Genomic DNA, 11283 nt, shown 5'->3' on the forward strand with positions numbered 1-11283 from the left:
TTCATTTCCTTGGAAATGTGTTGGCCAGAGTGTAACAGATTTGTTCTTCTGAGGGGACATTCAGAAATGAAGACAGATTGCCTGTCCAACTCAACAGGCTGGGAGGTGCTAGCCTTTCGTGGTTAGGAAGAAATTATTTGAGAATGTATTGCCCACTCTGCCATGGGTAACCTCAGAATGGTTACTTTGTTTCTGGGAAATTCCACCAGGAAGGAGAGAGCAGGCTGGGGCCCAGGCTGGCCCTTATAGGTCTGCATGAGGGTGGAAAGAGGCCCGGGGCAGGCCGGGATAGACTCTGTGTTTATTTCCACTGCTTTAAAAACTTGACACTGCCACCACCCAGCATGATAGAAGGACAGGGTCTCTTCTTTTTTCTTTTAATTTAATTGTATTTTATTTAAATTAAGTTAATTAACATATGGTGTATTATTTTTTTGGAGATAGAGCTCAGTGATTCATCAGTCACATATGACACCCAGTGCTCACTACATCATGTGCCCTCCTTACTGCCAATCACCCAATTACCCCATCCCCCCACCCAGCACCCCTCCAGCAGCCCTCAGTTTGTTTCCTGAGATTAAGAGTCTCTTATGGTTTTTCTCCCTTCTGATTTCCTCGTTTTATTTTTTCTTCCCTTCCTCCGTGAACTGTTTTATTTCTTAGATTCCACATATGAATGAAATCATATTATTTTCTCTGATTGACTTATTTCATTTAGCATAATACCCTCTAGTTCCATCCACATCATTGCAAATGACGAGATTTCATTTTTTGATAGATGAGTAATATTCCATTGTGTGTGTGTGTGTGTGTGTGTGTGTGTGTGTGTGTGTATTTATTTATTTATTTATGCCACATCTTTATCTGTTCATCTGTGGGTGGACATATGAGCTCTTTTCACACTTTGGCTGTTGTGGACATTGCTGCTATAAACACTGGGGTGCAGGTGCCTCTTTGGGTCACTACATTTGTATCTTTGGGTAGTAGTACAATTGCTGGGTCATAGGGTAGCTCTATTTTTAACTTTTAGAGGAACCTCCACACTGTTTTCCAGAGCAGCTGCACCAGCTTGCATTCCCGCCAACAGTGTAGGAGGGTTCCCCTTTCTCCACAATCTCGCCAACATCTGTCATTTCCTGACTTGTTAACATGAACCATTCTGACCAGTGTGAGGTGACATCTCATTGTGGTTTTGATTTCTATTTCCCTGATGTCACATGATGTTGAGCATTTTTTCATGTGTCTGTTGGCCATTTGTATGTCTTCTTTGGAGAAATGTCTGTTCATGTCCTCTGCCCATTTCTTGATTGGATTATTTTTCTTTGCGTGTTGAGTTTGCTAAGTTCTTTATAGATTTTGGATGCTATCCCTTTATCTGTTAAGACATTTGCAAATATCTTCTCCCATTCTTTCGGTTATCTTTTGGTTTTGTTGACTGTTTCCTTTGCTGTGCAAAAGCTTTTTACCTTGATGAAGTCCCAATAGTTCATTTTTGCTTTTGTTTCCCTTGCCTTTGGAGATATGTCTATCAAGAAGTTGCTGTGGCTGAGGTCAAAGCGGTTGCTGCTTGTGTTCTCCTCTAGGATTTTGAAGGATTCTTGACTCACGTTTAGGTCTTTCATCCATTTTTAGTCTATTTTTGTGTGTGGTGTAAGGAAATGGTCCAGTTTCATTCTTCTGCATGTGGCTGTCCAATTTTCCCAACACCCTGTGTCGAAGAGACTGTCTTTTATCCATTGGATATTCTTTCCCACTTTCTCAAATATTAGTTGACCATAGAGTTGAGGGTCCATTTCTGGGCTCTCTGTTCTGTTCCACTGATGTATTGTCTGTTTTTGTGCCAGTACCATACTGTCTTGATGATAACAGCTTTGTAATAGAGCTTGAAGTCTGGCATTGTGATGCCCCCAGCTTTGGTTTTCTTTTTCAACATTCTTTTGGCTATTTGGGATCTTTTCTGGTTCCATAAATTTTAGGATTATTTGTTCCAGCTCTGTGGAAGAGGGTCTCTTCTGAAATAGAAGGCTTTAGGTTTATGAACTTGACCCCTCACCTCTCCAGTGCCCTTTCCCCTGATTCCCCCCCACCATTACACACGTACACACACAGACAAGAGATTTTCCTTAACAATGAATAGTAATGAACATTTTAGACCCACTTGCTCCTGTGTGTAGAGATCTCTGGATTTTAAGTGTGGGGTAAACAAGTCCAATGTTGAGATTCCCTTTGGCTTGGTCACATTAGCGTATAAGTTGGACTTTCACACAAAGATCTACCACCCAGTCCCTTCATGATATTTTGGGCCCTAGCTCTGGAATGTTCTCTCAGTCCCTGTGTGACATTCAGGTGTGCCTTCACCTGGCCACTCTTTTAAGTGGGATTTCTAGGGAGTAGGATTCTAGGGAAGGGGCTTCCTAGGGTTACAGTACTCTGGGGCTTGTAGGAGGGTCAGCTGTGAGTGAGTAGGCTGTGAGATGTAACAGTGACAGCTCACATATATCATGCATTCACTGTGTGCCAGCTGGCACTGGGCCAAGACCCATATGTGCAAAATCTCATCCCATCTTCTCAACAGCTCTGTTAGGTGAGTGCTATTAATCTGTGCCAATGAAGGAACCGAGGAACAGAGAGGGTAGGTAACTTGCCCACAGTCACAGAGCTAACCAATGTCTGAGATCTGAAGGCAGGCAGAATGGGTCTACAACCTGAACCCATAGCCCGACACCATCCTTCCTCTCTGCCTCATCTCAAGGCAAGTGTGGTCCAGATGACCTCAGTTGTGAAATGCGGTGCAGGAAGGCACCTTACATGGCCTGCTTGTCCAGCCCTCTCATTTCACCCAAGCAGGAAGAGAGGACCAGAGAGAAGAAATGACTAGTCCCCTAGCCAGTGGCAAATTGAACAAAATCAGGTACTCCTACATCCCTTGACCCACGTTTGTTGGCTCTGCTCATTCGAGAAGAAAGCAAAACTGAGAAATGGATCCGTACATCTCGGGTCTGAGCTGGATCAAGTTTCCTCTCTCCCCGATAGGTGGATATTTGCAAGAGTTAGTGAATGAACATCTAGAGGTGAAATTTCAGGCAGAGTTAACTGCTGATGATGGAAAATGTCTCAATCCCTATGCTAGAAGGGACTTCAAATTCACTGACTCACTTCATATGTCAATTCAGATTGGGTGTCCAGGTACATAATGAAAACCGTCATCTCTGAAGCTTTGTTATGTAGCTTTACATACACGGTTTCTTTTAAAACTCAGAACCACCCATCCACTAGAGTTCCTAAGAGTCAGCTCCATTCTATAGGTGGAGAAAAATGAGGCATGGAGAGTCTAGGTGATCTGAATTGATAGGCTCAATGATGGAAGCAAGATTCAGCCTCAAGGGTGTCTGACACCAAAGGCCTGACTTCCCATGCTGCCCATTCTTAATACCCTGGAGCAGTGGTTCTCAAAGTGGGGTCCCCGGAACAGCAGAAACAGCAGCAGCAGCCCCTGGAAAACTGTTAGAGATAGCAATTCTCAGACTCCACCCCAGACCCACGGAGTCAGAACTCCAGGGGCAGCAACAGTGGGTTCACAAGCCAGCTGGGTGGTTTGGAGGCACACTCAAGTTGGAGAATCCCTGGCAAGCGGGAATGCTGGCCGGCCCAGGGAAGGGAGAGTCCCTTCCAGGCATCCACACTGGCTTTGAGTTCATTCGGGCAGTTTCAACTTCATTCTTTTGGTTCCTGAGTCCCCAACGTGTGACTGGCAGCCATTCCTTTTGAGGACCTCCCAGATGAGACTCTCTTTGTCCCCATGTCATCACCAGGGATGCTGGCAGGTCCTCCTGTGTCAGCTTCCCTCTGTTCTATTTTCTGAACCACATCACACTTTTCCAAAAAGCCTTGACCTTTGTTGGACATGTTATGAGTTCTGCCTCACAAAAATAACTCTCTGGTGGATGGGGATATTTTTAATTGAATTGTATGAGCCAAGACCTGCAGAAATAAAACCAAGGTTCCTACATCCCTTGGCAGTGGGCGGTTTCATCTTCCATCCTAATCCTGGAGCCTGGACTCAGTACCCGCCTCGAGCACCAGGGCCACCCCTGCTGTCGGCGGGCGCTGCACTCTCTCACCTCTTCTGAGCTCAGCCCGAGCCTCACCTTCCAGATCTCTGCTGTCTCTTCTGGCCAATTAAAAATCCCTGCTGATGTCATTACCTATTTTCAGCTCCCAGTCAGTTCCTTTGTCTGCCAGACACAGTCTTGCTATCGTAAAAGAAAAAAAAAAAAAAGTTGAGATGACGAAATTCATTTTGCTCACAGTCGTGTACGATGCTTCACCTCCTTGCTACACAAACCACTTCCACGCACAGATCAGTATTAACAAGCCATTTTCTACAAGGCTGTACCTGTTTATACAGATGCAGGGAACATCTGTGCTTCTGCTCCCCACAGCCTCTGGAAGGGGCTTGCACAGGAAAGAGAGAAAGGGAGGCCTGAGCAGAAGCTCCAACTCTCATGATCCACTCACTTGCTGATCGGAGACCCCACCCTGGGCAGGTGCAGGCAGGTTCTGCTAGAAGCGGCTTAATGGGCACCAGTTTGCCCAGCTTCTTGTCACTCACTTGCTCATGCATGTGGCTGAAGGCAGTGGGAAGCCTGTATTCAAAAGCAAAAATGAACTTTTGGGACTTCATCAAAATCAAAAGCTTCTGCACAGCAAAGGAAGCAGTCAAAAAAACAAACAGGCAACCCACGGAATGGGAGAAGATATTTGCAAATGACAGTACAGACAAAAGGTTGATATCCATGATCTATAATGAACTCCTCAAACTCAACACTAACAAAACAGGAAACATACAAAAAATAGGAAGAATATATGAACAGACACTTCTCCAATCAAGACATACAAATGGCTATCAGACACATGAAAAAATATTCATCATCATTAGTCCTCAGGGAGATTCAAATTAAAACCACATTGAGATATCACCTTACACCAGTTAGAATGGCCAAAATTAACAAAACAGGAAAGAACATGTGTTGGAAGGGATGTGGAGAAAGGGGAACCCTCTTACACTGTTGGTGGGAATGCAAGTTGGTGCAGCCTCTTTGGAGAACAGTGTGGAGATTCCTCAGGAAATTAAAAATAGAGCTTCCCTATGACCCTGCAATTGCACTCCTGGGTATTTACCCCAAGGATACAGATGTCGTGAAAAGAAGGGCCATCTGTACCCCAATGTTTATAGCAGCAATGGCCACGGTCCCCAAACTATGGAAACAACCAAGATGCCCTTCAACAGACGAATGGATAAGGAAGATGTGGTCCATATACACTATGGAGGATTATGCCTCCATCAGAAAGGATGAATACCCAACTTTTGTAGCAACATGGACTGGAGTGGAAGAGATTCTGGTGAGTGAAATAAGTCAAGCAGAGAGAGTCAATTATCATATGGTTTCACTTATTTGTGGAGCATAACAAATATCAAGGAGGACAAGGGGTGTTAGAGAGGAGAAGGGAGTTGGGGTAAATTAGAAGGGGAGGTGAATCATGAGAGACTATGGACTCTGAAAAATAATCTGAGGGGATTTAAGTGGCAGGGGGGTGGGAGGTTGGGGTACCAGGTGGTGGATGTTATAGAGAGCACGGATTGCATGGAGCACTGGGTGTGGTGAAAAAATAATGAATACTGTTTTTCTGAAAATAAATAAATTGAAAAAAATTTTTAAAAACTGCCACCTCAAAACAAAACAAAACAAAAACAAAACACATACATCCAAAAAAAAAAAAAAAAGACTATGCATCCACCAAGCCGATACTACAGGAAATATTAAGAGGGGTTCTATAAAAGAATAGCATTGAACAGAAATATAGAGACAATCTACAAAATGAAAGGCTTCAAAGGTAACACGATGTCAATAAAAACGTATCTATCAATAATCACTCTCAATGTGAATGGCCTAAATGCACCCATAAAATGGCACAGGGTTGCAGATTGGATAAAATGAAAGGACCCATCCATATGTTGTCTACAGGAGACCCATTCTGAACCAAAGATACACCCAGACTGAAAGTGAAGGGATGGAGAAGCATCTTTCATGCCAATGGGATTCAAAAGAAAGCCAGGGTAGTGATTCTCATATAAGACATATTAGATTTTAAACTAAGACTGTAGTCAGAGATACAGAAGGACACTACATAATCCTTAAGGGGACTATTCACCAAGATGATCTAACAATTGTAAATATCTATGCCCCCAATATGGGAGCAGCCCATTACATAAGAAAACTGTTAATCAAGATAAAGAGTCATATTGATACGAATACACTAATCGTAGGAGATCTTAACATGCCTCTCTCAGAAATAGATCATCGAAGCAGAAAATCAATAAAGAAACAAGAGCATTGAATGACACATTGGACCAGATGGATCTCATAGTTATATACAGAACATTTCACCCTAAAAAAATAGAATACTCATTCTTCTCAAGTGCACATGGAACTTTCTCCAAAATAGAGTACATACTGGGTCACCAATCAGGACTCAACCGATACCAAAAGACTGAGATTATTCCCTGCACATTCTCAGATCACAATGCTTTGAAACTGGAGCTCAATCACAAGGAAAAGTACAGAAGGAACTCAAACACCTGGAAGCTAAAGACCACCTTGCTTAAGAATGCTTGGATCAACCAGGAAATCAAAGAAGAACAGAAACAATTCATGGAAACCAATGAGAATGAAGACACTTCGGTCCAAAACCTATGGGATAAAGCAAAGGAGGTCCTAATGGGGAAATACATAGCCATCCAAGCCTCCCTCAAAAAAATTGAAAAATCCAGAACACAGCAGCTGTCTCTACACCTCAAAGAACTGGAGAATCAACAACAAATAAAATCAACTCCACACATAAGAAGGGAAATCATCAAGATTAGAGCTGAAATCAATGAGGTAGAAACCAGAGATGCAGTAGAACGTATCAATGAAACTAGAAGCTGTTTTTTTGAAAGAGTCAATAAGATCGATAAACCACTGGCCACACTAATCCAAAAGAAAAGAGAGAAAGCTCAAATTCATAAAATTATGAATGAAAAGGGAGAGATCACAACGAACACCAAGTAAGTAGAAACAATCATCAGAAGTTATTATCAACAGTTATATGCCAATAAGCTAAGCAACCTAGATGAAATGGATGCATTCCTGGAAAACTATAAACTCCCAAAATTGAACCAGGAAGAAACTGGCAACCTGAAGAGACCAATATCTAGTAACGAGATTGAAGCAGTGATCAAAAACCTCCCAAAAAACAAGAGCCCAGGACCTGATGGATTCCCTGGGGAATTCTACCAAACTTTCAAAGAAGACATAGCACCTATTCTCCTGAAGCTGTTTCAAAAAATTGAAGCAGAAGGAACACTTCCAGACTCTTTCTATGAAGCCAGCATTACCTTGATCCCCAAACCAGGCAAAGACCCTACCTAAAAGGAGAATTTCAGACCAATATCACTGATTAATATGGATGCTAAGATGCTCAACAAGATCCTAGCCAAAAGGATCCAACAGCACATTAAAAAGATTATCCACCATGAACAGGTGGGATTCATTCCTGGGCTACAAGGATGGTTCAACATTCATAAATCAATCAATGTGATAGAACAAATTAATAAGAGAAGAGAGAAGAACCACATGGTCCTCTCAATTGATGCAGAAAAAGCATTTGACATAATCCAGCATCCATTCCTGATTAAAACGCTTCAAAGTATAGGGATAGAGGGAACATTCCTGAACTTCATCAAATCTATCTATGAAAGACCCACAGCAAATATCATCCTCAATGGGAAAAAGCTTGCAGCCTTCCTGTTGAGATTAGAAACACGACAAGGATGCCCACTTTCACCACTCTTGTTCAACATAGTATTAGAAGTCCTAGTAATAGCAATCAGACAACAAAGAGAAATAAAAGGTATCCAAATTGGTAATGAAGAAGTCAAACTCTCTCTCTTCGCAGATGACATGATTCTTTATATGGAAAACCCAAAAGACTCCACCCCAAATTACTAGAACTCATACAACAATTCAGCAACGTGGCAGGATACAAAGTCAATGTACAGAAATCAGTGGCTTTCTTTTACACTAATAATGAAAATACAGAAAGGGAAATTAGAGAATCGATAACATTTACTATAACACCAAGAACCATAAGATGTCTGGGAATAAACCTAACCAAAGAGGTAAAGGACCTGTACTCGAAGAACTACAGAACACTCATGAAAGAAATCGAAGAAGACACAAAAAGATGGAAGACCATTCCATGCTCTTGGATCAGAAGGATAAACATTGTTAAAATGTCTATGCTGCCTTGATCAATCTATACTTTTAATGCCATTCCAATCAAAATTCCACTGGCATTCTTCCAAGAGCTGGAGCAAATAATCCAAAAATTTGTATGGAATCAGAAGAGACCACAAATCACTGAGGAAATAATGAAAAACAAAAATAAAATGGGGTGCATCACGTTACCTGATTTCAAGCTTTACTACAAAACTCTGATCACCAAGACAGCATGGTACTGGCATAAAAACAGACACATAGACCAATGGAACAGAGAAGATAGCCCAGCTATGGACCCTCAACCTTATGGTAAAATCATCTTCGACAAAACAGGAAAAAAATATACAGTGGAAAAAAGACAGTCTCTTCAATAAATGGTTCTGGGAAAACTAGGCAGCTATATGTAGAAGAGTGAAACTAGACCATTCTCTTACACCATACATAAAGATAAACTCATAATGGATAAAAGACCTCAATGTGAGACAGGAATCCATCAGAAACCTAGAGGAGAACATAGGCAGTAATCTCTTCGATATCAGCCACAGCAATTCTTTCAAGATATGTCTCCAAAGCTAAGGAAACAAAAGCAAAAATGAACTTTTGGGACTTCATCAAAATCAAAAGCTTCTGCACAGCAAAGGAAACAGTCAAGAAAACAAAGAGGCAACCCACGGAATGGGAGTAGATATTTGCAAATGACAGTACAGACAAAAGGTTGATATCCAGGATCTATAAAGATCTCTTCAAACTCAATATACACAAAACAGACAATCATATAAAAAATGGGCAGAATATATGAACAGTTTTCCAATGAAGACATACAAATGGCTATCAGACACATGAAAAAATGTTCATCATCACTAGCCCTCAGGGAGATTCAAATTAAAACCACATTGAGATATCACCTTACACCAGTTAGAATGGCCAAAATTAACAAGACAGGAAACATCATGTGTTGGAGGGGATGTGGAGAAAGGGGAACCCTCTTACACTGTTTGTGGGAATGCAAGTTGCTTCATCCAATTTGGAGAACAGTGTGGAGATTCCTCAGGAAATTAAAAATAGAGCTTCCCTATGACCCTGCAATTGCACTCCTGGGTATTTACCCCAAAGATACAGATGTAGTGAAAAGAAGGGCCATCTGTACCCCAATGTTTATAGCAGCAATGGCCACGGTCGCCAAACTGTGGAAAGAACCAAGATGCCCTTCAACGGACAAATGGATAAGGAAGATGTGGTCCATATACACTATGGAGTATTATGCCTCCATCAGAAAGGACGAATACCCAACTTTTGTAGCAATATGGACGGGAGTGGAAGAGATTATGCTGAGTTAAATCAGTCAAGCAGAGAGAGTCAATTATCATATGGTTTCACTTACTTGTGGAGTATAACAAATATCATGGACGACACGCGGAGATAAGAGAGGAGAAGGGAGTTGGGGTAAATTGGAAGGGGAGGTGAACCATGAGAGACTATGGACTCTGAAAAAAAATCTGAGGGTTTTGAAGGGGCGGAGGGTGGGAGGTCGGGGTATGAGGTGGTGGGTATTATAGAGGGCACGGATTGCATGGAACACTGCGTGTGGTGCAAAAATAATGAATACTGTTATGCTGAAAATAAATAAAAAAATAAATTTAAATTTAAAAAGTTTACCCTGCACCTTTCAAATATTATCTAATTATATAAGGCCAATATTTCATTTTAAAGGTATAAAATAGAAAATATATATACTGTCTCTACCTCCAGTTCGAGGCACTAAAACTCGTAATCCCCTAATGACAAGAGTACTAAGTGCATCTTTCCTTCTGCAGTTTGGTCTTTGATGCTGATATCTGACACAGGGCTTCTAAATCCCTAGGAATTTCCTGGGTGATGGCGCTGTCATTTGTACGAGGCCACTCTGGTAGTGGGGCTGGACCCTAGAAAAAACGAAGCCGTGATTAGAACCTTGGAAGTTTTAGCTTCACTGTGTATTCTCCATCCCTCTTTTAAGTTTTGGGAAAGAAGAAATAAATCTCTGCTGTCATTTCTAACAGAAACTAAACCATGATATTGCATATAAGGAAATAATAGAGTATGCTCAAATGTGATGAAGCATTATAGGAAAAATATGGAGCGGCGTGAGGAAGACTGGGAGTTTTGAGAGAAAGATTACAATTTTAATTTTTATTTATTTATTTTTAAAGATTTTATTTATTTATTTGACCCATAAGATCACAAGTAGGCAGAGAGGTAGGCAGAGAGAGAAAGAGGGGGAAGTAGGCTCCCTGCTGAGCAGAGAGCCTGATGTGGGGCTCGATCCCAGGACCCAGAGATCATGACCTGAGCCAAAGGCAGAGGCTTAACCCACTGAGCCACCCAGGCCCCCCTAAAGATCACAATTTTAAATGGGGATATTCAGTGTCTGATTGACTGAGAAGGTGATATTGAGTGAAGATTTGAAGATGATGGAGTAAACCATGCATGTTTTTTTTTTTAAGGTTTTATTTTTAAGTGATCGCTACACCCAACATGGGGCTCAGACGTGCAACCCTGAGATCAAGAATCACATGCTCTATAGACTGAGCCAGCCAGGTGTGCCTAAACCATGTATGTATTTGAGCAAAGGACACTTCTAGCCAGAGGAAGAGAGAGAGCAAAGATCTCGAGAATTAATGTGCCTGACTTGTTTGACCAATCAAAAGTCCACTTTAATATGGAGTAGAATGAAAGCACCTACTCTTTCCACACTCTGTTCCCTATGCATAAACACTTTTCACAACCTCGACTATTAGGGAATAAAGTATCAGGAGTCACTATGATAATTTTATACCAAGTACTCCTTCCCTTCCTTTGGCAATTTTTAAAAAAGATATTATTTATTTATTTGACAGAGAGAGAGATCACAGTAGGCAGAGAGGCAGGCAGAGAGATTGGGGGAAGCAGGCTCCTCGCTGAGCAGAGAGCCGGATGCGGGGCT

The sequence above is a fragment of the Mustela erminea genome, unplaced genomic scaffold (genome assembly GCF_009829155.1).
Source record: "Mustela erminea isolate mMusErm1 unplaced genomic scaffold, mMusErm1.Pri scaffold_39_arrow_ctg1, whole genome shotgun sequence".
In the NCBI taxonomy this organism is placed as follows: domain Eukaryota; kingdom Metazoa; phylum Chordata; class Mammalia; order Carnivora; family Mustelidae; genus Mustela; species Mustela erminea.